Raw genomic sequence first — 19,359 nt, 5'->3', positions numbered from 1 at the left:
ATGCGGGGGTCTCAGAAAATAGAGCTTTGATTAGGAATAGAAAGGAAGACAAAGGGAGAAGGTTTACTTTCTGTTTTCAGTACGGCACTATGGATCAACAGATACGCTCGTCTATAAGAAAGAATTGGCATATTCTAGAAAGGGACAAAGATATAGCGGAGGTAATAGCTAGGGGACCCATAATATCAAATAAACGTAGCACTAGACTGAAGGATAAACTGGTGAGAAACTGCATAGAAAAACAAGAAAAAATTGTATGGGGGTTCCCAAGAGTAATTATACATGCGGGCATTGCCCCTTCTGTAAACATCATGACACTAGTCGAGTATTATAGATAAGGGCTATAGAACATCTGGTCACAGATTTTATCACTTGCAAGACAGACCATGTAGTTTATGTGCTCTTCTCCGTGTAGGCACTATTACATAGGAAAAACAATTCGTCCGATGTATGTGCGATTTCAGGAACATTACAAGTCAATTAGTTCGGGTAAAGGAGTTCCCAGGTTAATCATTCATGTAAAAGAAATACATGGGGGAAACCCTAATATTTTGTCATTCGCGGGGATTAAGAGGGTCCACTCACCTGCACGGGGTGGGGACTGGAACAATCTCCTTCTTAGACATGAGGCGAAATGGATCATGCGCACCAGTGCTATGGGTCCGATGGGATTGAATGACAAACTGGATATGGCGGTATTTTTGTGACCGAACATGGATTTATAATTCACATATGGGTTTAAGGGATCGTGCATTCTAGAGATGTAGGAAGTGGATCATAATTCATGCGTTAGTTTTACAAATGGTATTAGGAGGTGCAAATGTTAGTAATTATTTCCCTGCTTCAGTGACCGTGTCAACTTTCAAATGTATGGTGCAATAGATGTATTGTTTTTAATTGTGTTTTAATTCACTGTTTTTAAGTTTGTATCCTATGACGTGGTGGGGGGATTTTTTGTGGGAGGGGGAGATGTATGCTGTGTCTGGAGTATATTGCCTTTCCCTGCATGTCCTTTCACATATTGGCCCGTGGAAGCGCGGATAGAGCGCGAAACGGCTGTCGTCAAGTACTGCTCACATGTGCTCCTTGTCTCACCCTCCCGGCCCTGAATTTTTGATGGAAATTCAATAAAGCAAGAGAACATTACAGATCGGTGAGTGCCTCCTTTTCTTCTTCTTTGATGCAAATAATATTTCAAATGACAGGGAGAAGAAAAATGAATCTTAGTAGGTTAGACACATAGAAGGTTGTGAAAAGGTCAATCTAAAATAGACTTAGAAGCCTCATGAGTATTGAGCAGGACACCTACCTAATAACAAGAGGGGCCCAACCAAATTTGCTTTCTCTTTCATGAAATTTGAACAACTTGAAAAGTAATAGGAACAAATCTGAAAGCAATTTTGAAAAGGAGGAGAAAAAATGAAAGAAGTGCAGGTCAGGCAGCCAGTAAAACTAGCAAATAAAAATGATGGGAAATGTAGAATTCTCAAAGTCCCGTCTCTTCACTGCTTAGCAGCAAAATGGACATATTTTTCCCAAAGAAATAAATTATATTTCAACAATGTGCCTGTAGGTGGAGGTAGGGAATGTCAGGAAATACTCCAGTTCTCATCGGATGCCTGTTTAAGCAGTTTTTTAGAAGTGATTTGATGAAATCCATTGATCTTAATAAGGCTATGTGCACACGTTCAGGAATTCATGCAGAAAATTCCTGTGAAAATCCGGACATTTCTGCCAGATTTCTACAAGAAAACCACATGCGTTTTTTGCCCTTTTTTTTGCGCGGTTTTGACGTGGTTTTGACGCAGTTTTTGCGCGTTTTTTCCCGGACATTTCCCAATGCATTAGACAGTGGGAAAACCGCGAAAAAACCGCAAAATTAATGAGCAGGTTCATTATTTTTCCGCAATGCGTTTTTCATGCGGAAAAACGCTCATCATGTGCACAGAAATTGCGGATTTCATTAAAAATGATACGATGCTTAATGTATGCAGATTATTTGCGGTTTTATAGCGTTTTTATAGCGCAAAAACACTAAAAAACCGCAAATAATCTGCAACGTGTGCACATAGCCTTAAACAAATGTATCTGTGTACAATTAGTCTTCAAGGACAAAACAAGTATGGGGACAACTGCAATAAGTCAATCATCATAAAGAGTTACAGGAATGGCTTATTAAAGAGAATACAGTAATGGTAAAAGTATTGACACCGCTGCAATTCTGTCAGATAATACTCATTTTCTTCCTGAAAATGATTGCAAACACAAATTGTTTGGTATTATTATCTTCAGTTAATTTGTCTTAAATGAAAAAACACAAAAAGAATTGTCCTAAAGCCAAATTGGATATAATTCCACACCAAACATAAAAAAGGGGGTGGACAAAAGTATTGGCACTGTTCGAAAAATCATGTGATGCTTCTCTAATTTGTGTAATTAACAGCACCTGTAACTTACCTGTGGCACCTAACAGGTGTTGGCAATAACTAAAGGTACCTTCACACATAACGATATTGTTAACGATATCGTTGCTATTTGTGACGTAGCAACGATATCGTTAATGAAATCGTTATGTGTGACAGCGACCAACGATCAGGCCCCTGCTGGGAGATCGTTGGTCGCTGAATAAAGTCCAGAACTTTATTTCGTCGCTGGACTCCTGCTGACATCGCTGGATCGGCGTGTGTGACACCGATCCAGCGATGTCTTCACTGGTAACCAGGGTAAACATCGGGTAACTAAGCGCAGGGCCGCGCATAGTAACCCGATGTTTACCCTGGTTACCATGCTAAAAGTAAAAAAAAACAAACACTAGATACTTACCTACAGCCGTCTGTCCTCCAGCGCTGTGCTCTGCACTCCTCCTGTACTGGCTGTGAGCCGGAAAGCAGAGCGGTGACGTCACCGCTCTGCTTTCTGGCTCACAGCCAGTACAGGAGGAGAGCAGAGAAGCAGAGCGCAGCGCTGGAGGACAGACAGCGGTAGGTAAGTATCTAGTGTTTGTTTTTTTTTACTTTTAGCATGGTAACCAGGGTAAACATCGGGTTACGAAGCGCGGCCCTGCGCTTAGTTACCCGATGTTTACCCTGGTTACCGGCATCGTTGGTCGCTGTGTGACAGCTCTCCAGCGACCAAACAGCGACGCTGCAGCGATCCGGATCGTTGTCGGTATCGCTGCAGCGTCGCTTAATGTGAAGGGGCCTTAAATCACACTTGCAGCCAGTTGACATGGAATAAAGTTGACTCAACCTCTGTCCTGTGTCCTTGTGTGTACCACATTGAGCATGGAGAAAAGAAAGAAGACCAGAGAACTGTCTGAGGACTTGAGAAACCAAATTGTGAGGAAGCATGATCAATCTTGCACAGTGTCATCAAGAAGTTTAAAGCCCATGGCACTGTGGCTAACCTCCCCAGATGTGGACGGAAAAGAAAAATTGACAAGAGATTTCAACGCAAGATTGTGCGGATGTTAGATAAAGAACCTCGACTAACATCCAAACAAGTTCAAGCTGCCCTGCAGTCCGAGGGTCCAAAAGTGTCAACCCCTACTATACGTCAGCGTCTGAATAAAAAGGGACTGTATGGTAGGAGACCCAGGAAGACCCCACTTCTTACCCGTCACATAAAAAAGCCAGGCTGGAGTTTGCCAAAACTTACCTGAAAAAGCCTAAAACGTTTTGGAAGAATGTTTTCTGGTCAGATGAGACAAAAGTAGAGCTTTTTGGCCAAAGGCATCAACATAGAGTTTACAGGAGAAAACAAGAGGCATTCAAAGAAAAGAACATGGTATTAGGAGTCGAGTTTCCTCTGCTGCACAGGGGGAATCTCGATCCGTCTCCGCTGCGGTCTCCCATTCTTCTCCAGCCGCAGTGGAGTCTGCTCAGCAGGGACGTCGATCCCAGCGTCTCGCTCAGTCTGACTCTGTGCGAAGAGTTACTGCTGCTTTTCCTGCTTCTGCCATTGAAGCCAGTGCTGGCCAGCGGCGAGTGGACGTTTCTGGATCTAAGTCCTGCTTTTCTCTGTCTGAGCATGCCCAGGGCAGGATCTCCCATTGGAGATCGAGGGTCACATGCTCAGGTACTGCAGCACACCCCATTGGTCCTTTTGGCAGGTCCTGAAAGGGCAAAACTTCTGTAGCTGTTTCCTGTGCTGCAGCTATATAAACTGCGCATGACCGCACGGCCATGCGCTAGTATTGTCTTGTAAATATGTGTGTGTGTTGTGAGTGAAAGTCGCTCTTTAAATAACCCTCCCTATTGAATGATTGTTCGCAGAAGGTGTATGTTTGCTATCTAGTGCCCGACTTATCCAACAGCACGTAACACACATTACAGCTACCAGTTGCTGTGTCCGCCTGTACGGCGCCGTGCGCTTGCTCTGCGCTTTCCTGACCCAAGCCTGGGTGGTTAGTGGCGTCCGTCAGTGCGGCACCGCACGCACTCTTGTGCCTTTATATTATTATTTAGTTTCCTTACACACCCAGTTGCGGTGTTGTGCCAGCAAGTGTCTAATCGGACTTCAATCCTAGTTGGGGTTGAGTTCGCTGACTTTTTGCTCGCGCTCTATGTGCGGTACCGCGGTCCTGTGACGCAACAGGATCGCTTCCTTCACGCAGGGTGAAGTTAACCCGTGCGTGTATACTTATAGTACCGCCATATAGTCCGTCTTACTAGCAGCAGGGTTTTTACCTGCACGGTGGACCTCGGACTGCGAACGCACCTAGTTCCATTTCATCTTGTACTTGGTGCGTTCCGCCAGTCCTTAACACATGGTCCCTACAGTCAAACATGGCGGAGGTTCCCTGATGTTTTGGGGTTGCTTTGCTGCCTCTGGCACTGCACTGCTTGACCGTGTGCATGGCATTATGAAGTCTGAAGACTACCAACAAATTTTGCAGCATAATGTAGGGCCCAGTGTGAGAAAGCTGGGTCTTACTAGCAGCAGGGTTTTTACCTGCACGGTGGACCTCGGACTGCGAACGCACCTAGTTCATTTCATCTTGTACTTGGTGCGTTCCGCCTGTCCTTAACATAATACTAGCGCCAAGGTCTGGCTAGTAAATGATGGACGATCAGCGTTCACAGCGGTACATCCAGCAGCTGGAGGGAAGGTTGGCGGCTCTTGAGCGTTCAACCTCAGCTGTGGATGTCACTGCTGTCGCTGTTCAGGCTGCTAGTGTTGCTGCAGCCACCTTGTCCACTGCCGCTCCTGTCCCGACTCCAACTCGCCTCCCGCTTCCAGAGAAATTCTCTGGTGACAGTAAGTCTTGTAGGGGTTTCGTGAGTCAGTGCTCTATCCATCTCGAGCTTCTGGCCTCTCGTTTCCCTACAGAGCGGGCTAAGGTGGGATTTATAGTGTCTCTTCTATCGGACAGGGCGTTGCAGTGGGCTACGCCGCTATGGGAGCGTAGCGATCATGTGGTGCAGAGTGCTCCGTTGTTTCTGAGCACTCTGAAACAGGTCTTTTTAGGACCTCGTGTCACCCATGATACGGCGCTCCAATTGTTGGCATTGACTCAGGGCTCGTCCTTGGTCAGTCATTTTGCCGTCCACTTCCGCACCTTAGCATCTGAGCTGGAGTGGTCGGATAAAGCCCTCATTCCATTATTTTGGAGGGGGCTGGCTGACCACGTTAAGGACGCCCTGGCCACTAGGGAGATTCCCGCCACACTGGAGGAATTAATAACTCTATCCACTCGTATTGATCTCCGTTTTCACGAGCGGAGGTTAGAGCGAGCCCAGTGTAGGCAGAGGTTTCGGCTGGCTCCCACCTTCGCCAAACCTTTGGAATCTCCAGACCAGGCTCCTGAGCCCCATGAGCCTGTGGTAGAGTCACGAGCAGGATCTAAGTCCCGGACCGCTCGTGCACTCCAGATTTGTCATCTTTGCCAACAGACAGGACATCTTGCCTCCAGATGTCTCCAGCGGTCGAGGAAACGTCAGCGTCTAGTGGTAGTTGGTGGAGGTGCACTAGACACGGCGACGTTTGCCTCCAAATTGTCCTTTAAGGGGACAATAACATTGGGCTCATCCTCTCACTCGGTAGAACTCTGCGTGGATTCTGGGGCGGAGGGCAATTTTATGTCTTCAGCCTTCGCCCAACGTCACGCAATTCCTCTGGTCATGCTATCTCAACCAGTAACGGTACGAGTGGTGAATGGGTCGACACTGCCCGCACAGATTACACATCAAACTTTCCCTTTTACTCTGTCCATGTCACCATCTCATCAGGAGATTATATCTCTACTCGTCATTCCTGAGGGAATTGATGAGGTTCTCTTGGGGATACCTTGGTTACGGTACCACTCTCCTCACATCGAGTGGTCCTCAGGCAGAATTCTGGGATGGGGTGAATCTTGTGGGAACAGGTGTCATCGAGAGTGCGTTCAGGTTGCTACTACAGAGGTACCCGCAGATCTTTCCTCTCTCCCCAAGCAATATTGGTTTTATGCAGACGTGTTCTCCAAAAAGGCAGCGGAGACCCTTCCGCCCATCGCCCCTATGACTGTCCTATTGATCTCTTGCCTGGTGCTGAGCCTCCCCGGGGTCGAGTCTATCCATTATCTCTCCCGGAAACGGAGGCAATGTCTCAGTACATTCAAGAGAATCTGGCAAGAGGGTTCATCAGGAAGTCAGTGTCACCTGCTGGGGCAGGGTTCTTTTTCGTGCAGAAGAAGAATGGAGAACTACGTCCATGCATAGACTACATGGGTCTTAATGCTATCACAGTTAAGAACAAGTACCCTTTGCCTTTGATATCTGAGCTTTTCGATAGGCTTCGGGGAGCTAGAGTGTTTACTAAACTAGATCTGCGGGGTGCTTATAACCTGATTCGCATCCGTGAGGGGGAGGAATGGAAAACGGCATTTAACACCAGAGATGGGCACTATGAGTATCTGGTGATGCCCTTCTGGCTCTGTAATGCACCTGCCGTTTTCCAAGACTTTGTCAACGACATCTTCCGGGATATGCTTTCCACCTCGGTTGTAGTCTATCTGGATGATATTCTCATCTTTTCTCCAGATATTGACTCCCACCGGAGAGATGTTGGCAGAGTCTTCGACCTCCTACGGGCAAACTCTCTTTATGCGAAGTTGGAGAAGTGTGTGTTTGAGCAGGAGTCCTTACCTTTCCTGGGCTATATCATCTCCGCCCAGGGATTGGCTATGGATCCTGCCAAACTACAGGCTGTGATGGACTGGCAAGAGCCCCATTCTCTTAAAGCGGTGCAGCGCTTTATGGGGTTCATAAACTATTACCGCCAGTTCATTCCCCACTTCTCAACTCTGGTAGCTCCCTTGGTAGCCCTCACCAAGAAGGGAGCGAATCTCAAATTGTGGTCGGAAGAGGTCTCCAAGGCCTTCACTTCTATTAAGTCCCACTTTGCTAGCGCTCCCATCTTACATCGTCCCGATGTGGATAAGCCATTCCTAATGGAGGTGGATGCCTCGTCCGTTGGTGCTGGAGCAGTCCTCTATCAAAAGGATGCTCAAGGTCGGAAGCATCCATGCTTCTTCTTCTCTAAGACCTTCACGCCAGCGGAGAGAAACTACTCCATCGGGGACAGGGAGTTGCTAGCAATGAAGTTGGCCTTTTCGGAGTGGAGACACCTTCTGGAAGGTGCGCGGTTTCCCTTCCAAGTTTACACGGACCACAAAAATTTGGTCTATTTGCAAACAACCCAGCGGCTAAATTCTCGCCAGGCCAGATGGTCCCTGTTCTTCTCCCGGTTCCACTTTTCCCTTCATTATCTCGCCGGGGAGAAGAATATCCGTGCTGACGCTCTCTCTCGCTCCCTTATGTCAACTGAGGAGGAGGCAGAGGAGCCTCGGCTTATTGTCCCTTCCAAGAGCCTGAGAACCGTAGCGCCGGTTTCGCTAGAGTCTGTGCCTCCGGGCAAGACTTTTGTGCCCATTAATTTGCGACCGGAGGTTCTCTCTTGGGCTCATTCGTCCAGGGTGGGTGGACACTTTGGGACAAAGAGGACATCTGAGCTACTGGCGATGACGTACTGGTGGCCGCATATGGTCCGGGATGTCAGGGATTATATTCTGGCGTGTGTCTCCTGCGCCAAAAATAAATCTCCGCGTCAAAGGCCAGCTGGGTTGCTCTATCCCTTGCCGGTGGCAGATAGGCCCTGGGAGATGGTCGGGATGGACTTTGTTGTGGGTTTACCCAAGTCTCGCGGCTGTACCATCATTTGGGTCATCACCGATCATTTCTCAAAAATGGTGCATTTGGTGCCGCTACCACGGTTACCTTCTGCACGGGCCTTGGCAGCGTTGTTCATTAAACACATCTTCCGCCTACATGGTATGCCTGACAAAATTGTCAGTGACCGGGGTCCCCAGTTTGCGTCTCGGTTCTGGAGAGAGCTTTGTCGTCTTCTCAGTATTGAGTTGAATCTCTCTTCCGCTTATCATCCCGAGACGAATGGGTTGGTAGAGAGGGCCAACCAGACCTTGGTCACATACCTGCGACATTTTGTTTCAGCCAGGCAGGATGACTGGGCATCCTTGCTATCATGGGCAGAGTTTGCACTGAACAACGCCGTAGCCGACTCCACTGGACAAACCCCATTCCTCCTCAACTATGGTCAGCATCCACGGGTACCTGTGCCTATGCCCGTGTCTTCCGCCGACTCCAGGGTGGCAGACTGGGCTGTGGAGGCACGGGATATTTGGGACCGCACTCAGGAAGCCATTCGGGCCTCTAAGGAGAGAATGAGGTCCTCCGCTGATGCTCATCGGCGCCCCGCTCCGACCTTTGCTCCTGGCGACTTGGTGTGGCTCTCCGCCCGTAACATCAGGCTGCGAGTTGAGTCCACTAAATTTGCTCCTCGCTACTTGGGTCCATTCAAGGTCCTCGAGCAGGTTAATCCTGTGGTCTATCGTTTGGCCCTTCCGCCACGCCTGGGTATCACCAACACCTTTCATGTGTCCCTCTTGAAAGCCGTGTATATGTCCCGGTTTTCCAAGTCATCTGCTGGGACATCAGGTTCGTCTACGGACGATTATGAGGTGAACGCTATTTTGGGGTTCAAGGTGGTACGTGGCAAAAAATTTTATTTGGTAGACTGGAAGGGTTATGGCCCCGAGGACAGGTCCTGGGAGCCTGTTGAGCACATTTGGGCCCCGCAGCTCATTGCTGCCTTCGGACGTAGCGAGGCCCAAGGAGGGGGGGGCCCTAGGAGGGGGGGTAATGTTAGGAGTCGAGTTTCCTCTGCTGCACAGGGGGAATCTCGATCCGTCTCCACTGTGGTCTCCCATTCTTCTCCAGCCACAGTGGAGTCTGCTCAGCAGGGACGTCGATCCCAGCTTCTCGCTCAGTCTGACTCTCTGCGAAGAGTTACTGCTGCTTTTCCTGCTTCTGCCATTGAAGCCAGTGCTGGGCAGCGGCGAGTGGACGTTTCTGGATCTAAGTCCTGCTTTTCTCTGTCTGAGCATGCCCAGGGCAGGATCTCCCGTTGGAGATCGAGGGTCACATGCTCAGGTACTGCAGCACATCCCATTGGTCCTTTTGGCAGGTCCTGAAAGGGCAAAACTTCTGTAGCTGTTTCCTTTGCTGCAGCTATATAAACTGCGCATGACCGCACGGCCATGCGCTAGTATTGTCTTGTAAATATGTGTGTGTGTTGTGAGTGAAAGTCGCTCTTTAAATAACCCTCCCTATTGAATGATTGTTCGCGGAAGGTGTATATTTGCTATCTAGTGCCCGACTTATCCAACAGCACGTAACACACATTACAGCTACCAGTTGCTGTGTCCGCCTGTATGACGCCGTGCGCTTGCTCTGCGCTTTCCTGACCCAAGCCTGGGTGGTTAGTGGCGTCCGTCAGTGCGGCACCGCACGCACTCTTGTGCCTTTATATTATTATTTAGTTTCCTTACACACCCAGTTGCGGTGTTGTGCCAGCAAGTGTCTAATCGGACTTCAATCCTAGTTGGGGTTGAGTTCGCTGACTTTTTGCTCGCTCTCTATGTGCGGTACCGCGGTCCTGTGACGCAACAGGATCGCTTCCTTCACGCAGGGTGAAGTTAACCCGTGCGTGTATACTTATAGTACCGCCATATAGTCCGTCTTACTAGCAGCAGGGTTTTTACCTGCACGATGGACCTCGGACTGCGAACGCACCTAGTTCCATTTCATCTTGTACTTGGTGCGTTCCGCCAGTCCTTAACACATGGTCCCTACAGTCAAACATGGCGGAGGTTCCCTGATGTTTTGGGGTTGCTTTGCTGCCTCTGGCACTGCACTGCTTGACCGTGTGCATGGCATTATGAAGTCTGAAGACTACCAACAAATTTTGCAGCATAATGTAGGGCCCAGTGTGAGAAAGCTGGGTCTCCCTCAGAAGTCATGGGTCTTCCAGCAGGACAATGACCCAAAACACACTTCAAAAAGCACTAGAAATTGGTTTGAGAGAAAGCATTGGAGACTTCTAAGGTGGCCAGCAATGAGTCCAGACCTGAATCCCATAGAACACCTGTGGAGAGATCTAAAAATTTCAGTTTGGAGAAGGCACCCTTCAAATATCAGGGACCTGGAGCAGTTTCCCAAAGAAGAATGGTCTAAAATTCCAGCAGAGCATTGTAAGAAACTCATTGATGGTTACCGGAAGTAGTTGGTCGCAGTTATTTTGGCTAAAGGTTGTGCAACCAAGTCTTAGGCTGAGGGTGCCAATACTTTTGTCTGGCCCATTTTTGGAGTTTTGTGTGAAATGATCAATGTTTTGCTTTTTGCTTCATTTTCTTTTGTGTTTTTTCATTTAAGACAAATTAAATGAAGATAATAATACCAAAGAATTTGTGTTTGCAACCATTTTCAGGAAGAAACTGAGTATTAGATGACAGAATTGTAGGGGTGTCAATACTTTTGGCCATGACTGTATGTCACCACATTTAAGTAATCTTTCCTGTTAACCCCTTTCTGACATATGACGTACTATCCCGTCGAGGTGGGCCCGTATGACCACTGACAGGATAGTACGTTATACGCGATCGGCCGCGCTCATGGGGGGAGCTCGGCCGATCGCGACTGGGTGTCAGCTGACTATCGCAGCTGACATCCGGCACTTTGTGCCAGGAGCGGTCACGGGCCACCCCCGGCACATTAACCCCCGGCACACTGCGATCAAACATGATCGCAGTGTTCTGGCGGTATAGGGAAGCATTGTGCAGGGAGGGGGCTCCCTGTGGGCTTCCCTGAGACCCCCGGAGCAACGCGATGTGATCGCGTTGCTGCGAGGGTCTCTTACCTCCTCCTCCCTGCAGCAGGCCTGGATCCAAGATGGCCGCGGCATCTGGGTCCTGCAGGGAGGTGGCTTCACTGCGCCTGCTCAGAGCAGGTGCCGTGAAGCCAGGAGAAGTGCACGTCAGATCACTGATCTGACACAGTGCACAGCAAAGTGTCAGATCAGCGATCTTACACTATAACATGATGCCCCCCCCCGGGGCAATGTTACAGTTTAAAAAAAGAAATATTCACATGTGTAAAAAAAATTAAAAAAAAATTCCCCAAAAAATATATATACCGTATATACTCGAGTATAAGCCGAGATTTTCAGCCCAAATTTTTGGGCTGAAAGTGCCCCTCTCGGCTTATACTCGAGTCAAGGTGGGTGGCAGGGTCGGCAGGTGAGGGGGAGAGGGCGCTGTGGCATACTTACCTAGTCCCAGCGATCCTCGCGCTGTCCCTGCTGTCCCACGGTCTTCGGTGCTGCAGCTTCTTCCCCTCTTCAGCGGTCACGTGGGACCGCTCATTACAGTAATGAATGGGCGGCTCCACCTCCCATAGGGGTGGAGCCGCCTATTCATTTCTCTAATCAGCGCTGCCGGTGACCGCTGATTAGAGAAAGAAGCTGCGGCACCGAAGACCAGCTGTGACAGGCAGGGGGAGCCGGACGTCGGGACCAGGTAAGTATGTAATAGTCACCTGTCCGCGTTCCAGCCGCCGGGCGCAGCTCCATCTTCCCGGAGCCTCCATCTTCCCGGCATCTGCGCTCTGACTGTTCAGGTCAGAGGGCGCGATGACGCATATAGTGTGCGCGGCGCCCTCTGCCTGATCAGTCAGAGCAGAGACGCCGGGAAGATGGAGGCGCCGGAACGAGACGCCGGGCGCTGCAATCAAGAGAGGTGAGTATGGCTTTTTTTTTTTTTTTTTACTGCAGCAGCAGCGGCAATGGCACAGCTTTATATAGGGAACTATGAAAGGTGCAGAGCACTATATGGCAGAGCTATAGGGAAATAATGAATGGTGCAGAGCACTATATGGGGCACAGCTATAGGGAACAATGAACGGTGCAGAGCACTATATGGGGCACAGCTATAGGGAACAATGAACGGTGCAGAGCACTATATGGGGCACAGCTTTAGGGAACAATGAACGGTGCAGAGCACTATATGGGGCACAGCTATAAGGAACAATGAACGGTGCAGAGCATATATGGGGCACAGCTATAGGGAACAATGAACGGTGCAGAGCACTATATGGGGCACAGCTATAGGGAACAATGAACGGTGCAGAGCACTATATGGGGTACAACTATAGGGAACAATGAACCGTGCAGAGCACTATATGGGGCACAGCTATAGGGAACAATGAACGGTGCAGAGCACTATATGGGGCACAGCTATATGGAAATAATGAACGGTGCAGAGCACTGTATGGGGCACAGCTATAGGGACAATCATGAATGGTGCAGAGCACTATGTGGGGCACAGCTATGGGGCAATAATGAACATGCAGAGCACTATATGGCACAGCTATGGGGCAAGAATGATCTATTTTTATTTTTTGAAATTCACCGGTAAATGCTGCATTTCCACCCTAGGCTTATACTCGAGTCAATAAGTTTTCCCAGTTTTTTGTGGCAAAATTAGGGGGGTCGGCTTATACTCGGGTCGGCTTATATTCGAGTATATACGGTATATATTCTTCCTATAAATACATTTCTTTATCTAAATAAAAAAACAATAAAAGTACACATATTTATTATTGCCGCGTCCGCAACGACCCCACCTATAAAACTATATCACTAGTTAACCCCTTCACTGAACACCTTAAAAAAAAAAAAAAACGAGGCAAAAAACAACGCTTTATTCTCATACTGCCAAACAAAAAGTGGAATAACACGTGATCAAAAAGACGGATATAAATAACCTTGCTACCGCTGAAAACGGTATTTTGTTCCGCAAAAACTGAGCTGCCATACAGCATCATCAGCAAAAATATAAAAAAGTTATCGTCCTCAGAATAAAGTGATGCAAAAAAAATTATTTTTCTATAAAATAGTTTTTATCGTATAAAAAGCGCCAAAGCTTAAAAAATGATATAAACGAGGTATCGCTGTAATCGTACTGACCCGAAGAACAAAACTGCTTTATCAATTTTACCAAACGCAGAACGGCATAAACGCCTCCCCCAAAAGAAATTCATGAATAGCTGGTTTTTGGTCATTCTGCCTCATAAAAATCGGAATAAAAATCGATCAAAAAATGTCACATGCCCAAAAATGTTACCAATAAAAATGTCAACACATCCCGCAAAAAACAAAACCTCACATGACTCTGTGGACCCAAATATAGAAAAATTATAGCTCTCAAAATGTGGTAACACAAAAAAGCATCTTCCAGTGTGTGACGGCTGCCAATCATAAAAATCCGCTAAAAAACCCGCTATAAATAGTAAATCAAATCCCCATTCATCACCCCCTTAGTTAGGGAAAAATTAAAAAAAATGTATTTATTTCCATTTTCCCATTAGGGCTAGGGTTAGGGTTAGGGTTAGGGTTAGGGCTAGGGATAGGGTTAGGGCTAGGGTTAGGGATAGGGTTAGGGCTAGGATTAGGGCTAGGTTTAGGTTTGGGGCTAGGGTTAAGGCTACAGTTAGGGTTGGGGCTAAAGTTAGGGTTAGGGTTGGGGCTAAAGTTAGGGTTGGGGCTACATTTACGGTTGGGAATAGGGTTGGGATTAGGGTTAGGGGTGTGTCAGGGTTAGGGGTGTGGTTAGGGTTACCGTTGGGATTAGGGTTAGGGGTGTGTTTGGATTAGGGTTTCAGTCATAATTGGGGGTTTCCACTGTTTAGGCACATCAGGGGCTCTCCAAACGCGACATGGCGTCCGATCTCAATTCCAGCCAATTCTGCGTTGAAAAAGTAAAACAGTGCTCCTTCCCTTCCGAGCTCACCCATGTGCCCAAACAGGGGTTTACCTCAACATATGTGGTATCAGCGTACTCAGGACAAATTGACAACAACTTTTGGGGGTCCAAATTCTCCTGTTACCCTTGGGAAAATACAAAACTGGGGGCTAAAAATTAATTTTTGTGGGAAATTTTTATTTTTTATTTTCATGGCTCTGCGTTATAAACTGTAGTGAAACACTTGGGGGTTCGAAGTTCTCACAACACATCTAGATAAGTTCCTTGGGGGGTCTAGTTTCCCATATGGGGGTCACCTGTGGGGGGTTTCCACTGTTTAGGTACATTAGGGGCTCTGCAAACGCAATGTGACGCCTGCAGACCATTCCATCTAAGTCTGCATTCCAAATGGGGCTCCTTCCCTTCCGAGCTCTGCCATGCGCTCAAACAGTGGTTCACCCCAACATATCAGGTATCAGCATACTCAAAACAAATTGGACAACAACTTTTAGGGTCCAATTTTAACTGTTACCCTTGGAAAAATACAAAACTAGGGGCTAAAAAATAATTTTTGTGGAAAAAAAAATTGTTTTTATTTGCACGGCTATGCGTTATAAACTGTAGTGAAACACTTGGGGGTTCATAGCTCTCACAACACATCTAGATGAGTTTATTAGGGGTCTACTTTCCAAAATGGTGTCACTTGTGGGGTGTTTCTACTGTTTAGGTACATTAGGTGCAACATGGCGTCCCATCTCAATTCCTGTCAATTTTGCATTGAAAAGTCAAATGGCGCTCCTTCCTTTCCGAGCTCTCCCATGTTCCCAAATAGTGGTGTTCCCCCACATATGGGGTATCAGCGTACTCAGGACAAATTGTACAACAACTTTTGTGGTCCTATTTCTTCTCTTACTCTTGAGAAAATAAAAAATTGGGGGCGAAAAAAAATGTTGTTAAAAAATATGATTATTTATTTTTACGCCTCTGCATTATAAACTTCTGTGAAGCACTTGGTGGGTCAAAGTGCTCACCACACAACTAGATAAGTTCCTTAGGGGGTCTACTTTCCAAAATGGTGTCACTTGGGGGGGGGTTCAATGTTTAGGCACATCAGTGGCTCTCCAAACGCAACATGGCGTCCCATCTCAATTCCTGTCAGTTTTGCATTGAAAAGTCAAATGGCGCGCCTTCCTTTCCGAGCTCTCCCATGCGCCCAAACAGTGGTTTACCCCCACATATGGGGTATCAGCGTACTCAGGACAAATTGTACAACAAATTTTGGGGTCCATTTTCTCCTGTTACCCTTGGTAAAATAAAACAAATTGGAGCTGAAGTAAATTTTTTGTGAAAAAAAGTTAAATGTTCATTTTTATTTAAACATTCCAAAAATTCCTGTGAAACACCAGAAGGGTTAATAAACTTCTTGAATGTGGTTTTGAGCACCTTGAGGGGTGCAGTTTTTAGAATGGTGTCACACTTGAGAATTTTCTATCATATAGACCCCTAAAAATGACGTCAAATGAGATGTGGTCCCTAAAAAAAAATGGTGTTGTAAAAATGAGAAATTGCTGGTCAACTTTTAACTCTTATAACTCCTTAACAAAAAAAAATTTTGGTTCCAAAATTGTGCTGATGTAAAGTAAACGTGGGAAATGTTACTTATTAAGTATTTTGTGTGACATATCTCTGTGATTTAATTGCATAAAAATTCAAATTTGGAAAATTGCGAAATTTTCAAATTTTTCACCAAATTTCCGTTTTTTTTTCACAAATAAACACAGGTAATATCAAAGAAATTTTAACACTTGCATGAAGTACAATATGTCACAAGAAAACAATGTCAGAATCACCAGGATCCGTTGAAGCGTTCCAGAGTTATAACCTCATAAAGGGACAGTGGTCAGAATTGTAAAAATTGGCCTGGTCATTAAAGTGCAAACCACCCTTGGGGGTAAAGGGGTTAATATGGGCATACATGATATAGAATGCCGAAAAAAGTGATACATTTCAGATGCCTGATTATGTAATAATCAGCATTTATCAAATTATGTAAACTAGTTCTTCCAGGCAATGTGGCATACCCTGCCCAGAAGTTAACGCTGTCTCCTCGCTTGATTATACTATCTTTCTCCTCTCACATTGCTACTGTGTCTAGTGATATTAAGTGCGAGATCAGAAATCCCGCACTTGCACGTTCTCGATGGCTATCGGTCCTCTTCACTATTCTGCCCTTCTATTGGGAATTGCCCTCACTTTAATTCTGCACAGGCACCACAGAGTCACTGTACCTTCCGCTCTCAGTGTTCTCCAGAGCGCAGAAAATGTGTAAATGACATGCTTACTTTGCAGGAAGAAAGTCGGTAGTGCACCTTTCATGTATGTCGGAGGACGCTGGGAGCAGAAGTTACTCTGCACCCCCTGGTGGAGTACTGTGCCTTTAAGCCTCTGTGTGTACTCTGTTCTGTACTAGAGATGAGCGAATATTTCAGTGTTCGGATTACAATAGCCAAATTTGCAATATTTGCTGACTGACTAGTTGAATATTCACCGAACATAGCAGTATGCCATTAAAGTCAATAGGAGGCAGAAACAAATGCATTCACAACACCTTAAAACGGGCCCAAAAGCTGCTAAAAACATCAAATTAGGGGCAGACGCCAGGAAAGTGGCCTCAATATACCCACAGTACAAATTTTAGAATGGCATGACAGCAATCAGCCATGCATGAGGTGTCACAGTCTGGGTCAGCATTTATAGCTTTGAATTTAACTTTAAATTAAGACGAAGTGGGTGATGGATCGGTGTAGACCTGCTGTGCTGGGAGCCCTGATACCATATGCAAAAGCTCAACCTGATTTGATGATTAGATACAAACGGGTGTCATAAATATCAGTTTCGTAGACAACTATTGTCAGAAAAATCTAAGGATAGTAACACGGGTAGTTGACTCAAAGGGTATGGAGGCCTGCAGGTCTCGGAGACCTACTGCTACAGGCAACACATATGAAGGAGACCCAACCGGGAGTCTACACATATATAAAAATTAGTGGCAGACACCACCACAGTGACATCAATTTCACCACGCTAGAAATAGGATAATAGGGACTGACACATCCTCCACTATAGCCAACTCAGCAAACGGACACACAAGCAGAAGTCCTCAAATTTCAAAAAATAGGGCCTGAAACCACAGAAGTGCCATCAATTTCATCAGAGTAGAAATAGTTTAATATTGACCGACACATCTTCCATTCCAACCAACCTGGCAGATGGAGAGACCCAATTAGGAGTGTTCACATTTAAAACTATTATTGGTAGACACCACCAAAGTTGCATCAATTTCTCCACAGGAGAAACAGTATAATAGGGGCCAACCCATCTTCCACTAAAGCTAACACAGCAGATGGACACCCAACCAGAAGTCTTCAAATTTCAAAATATTGAGGGGCTCATGCCACTGAAGTGGCATCAATTTCACTGCTGTTGGAATAGTATAATATGGACCGAAACGTCTTCCACTATAGCCATACCAGCAGATGGAGACCAACAATGACTGTTCATATTTACACAAATGTATGTTAACATCTGCAACAGGAGCAACAGCAGGCACAAAAGCCACACTAATGATATCACAGACTGCAATTACATGAGATCAATGCAGCACACTAATAACTTCAACATCGCCTAGTCTGTACAAACTGGTATTGGGGTGCAAAAGTTCTTGGAGATCCATGACTTGTTCATCTTGATGAAGGTTAGGAGGTCTACATTTTCAGGGGACAGCCGGCTGCACTTATCCATTAGGACACCACCAGCAGTGTGTAAGACACATTCTGAGAGAACTTTGGCTGCCAGGCATGATAAAACCTTCAAGGCGTGAGAGGTGAGCTCAGGCCACTCATCCATTTTTGAAAACCAAAATGTGAAAGGGTCCAAACCCTCCCTGATGGTATTGTTATTCAGTTCTAGATACTCCTGCACCATCCTCTCCTTTCGTTCACCATGTGTCAGAATTGGACTTTGTTGTGCTGGTGCACAAGCTGGTCTAAAAAATATGTCAAAGGACCCACAGAAATTAGTTGTACCACTTACACTACTGCTGAAGCTGCTAATGTTTTAGCATCAACGAATTGACGTGCAGGAGGTTGGAAATCTAGAGCTCTGTTGCACACTGTTTGCCTCACTGCTGTTTTGGGGACAACCTCTCTTAAGGTTGTGTAAAATCATGTTTCGATGCTCCAGCATTCGCAGGTCCCTTTATACGGCGGAAAGCAAAATTTGGTCTTTGGTCAGCGCTATTTTGAATCAGATCATGTTTCAGAAATGGCAGCAAAAAAGTACTCATATATTGCACTCTTCCATAATGTCAAAGCCCATGCTGTGTTGGTGCCTTTTTCCTCTATCCCCTCCCACCAACCACGAACAGCAGAGAGGGGATAATTATCCTCTTCATCTCCTGACAGTTGCTTGCCCATCACCTCTTCCTCCTCCATTTGCTCCTCTGCTCTTGCACCATCGCTAACAGTTTTTCTGTTATCACCAGCCCCCTCAATGGCAGTAATCAACCCTCCCTTGGTACCCGCCTGTGTGACATCAGTCTGGAATTTTAAGACAATGTTATCCCTTCCGCATCCTGCTTTGCTTCCTCATATTGCTCTGTGACTACCACCATCTCCCGCACGCTATCCAAAGACTGCTCCAGCATATAGATGACCCTATCGGTAATGCTGATGATGGCATCGTAAGTACCATCTTAGTAGCCATTTCAAAACTGTACAGAAGGGTGCAGAGGTTCTTAATCTGTGTTTACTCTGGAAACGTGATATGCGTCACGTCCGTACTGCGTTGGCCCAGGCTATACGACATGACATACACATATAAACCGAACAAAACAAGGTACGGGATAGTCATATTAGCTAGAAATTCACAGTTCATTAAAGTGACAATGCACAAGAATCCATACCAAACAAAGAGGGACTATCAATCTATAATTTTATTAAAGAGAAATATCACAAAATATAAATACATATAAGAGACAATGGCAACCAGTGGCGAAAAAACAGCTAAAAGATAGGCGCCAAAGATGGTATAACAGGGCGCTAAAGGAGAACACATATATCACTGCTGCAGACCCCACTACCACTCATATGTCAGATGCCGTAAATAGGTATTAGAGCCACTAATGATACTACCGTAATGCTACCAGAAAGGTTGGCTAATAA

The sequence above is a fragment of the Ranitomeya imitator genome, chromosome 2, assembly GCF_032444005.1.
Source record: "Ranitomeya imitator isolate aRanImi1 chromosome 2, aRanImi1.pri, whole genome shotgun sequence".
Taxonomy (NCBI): Eukaryota; Metazoa; Chordata; class Amphibia; order Anura; family Dendrobatidae; genus Ranitomeya; species Ranitomeya imitator.
The sequence above is the reverse complement of the archived record's forward strand: the minus strand, read 5'-3'. Positions refer to the sequence as shown.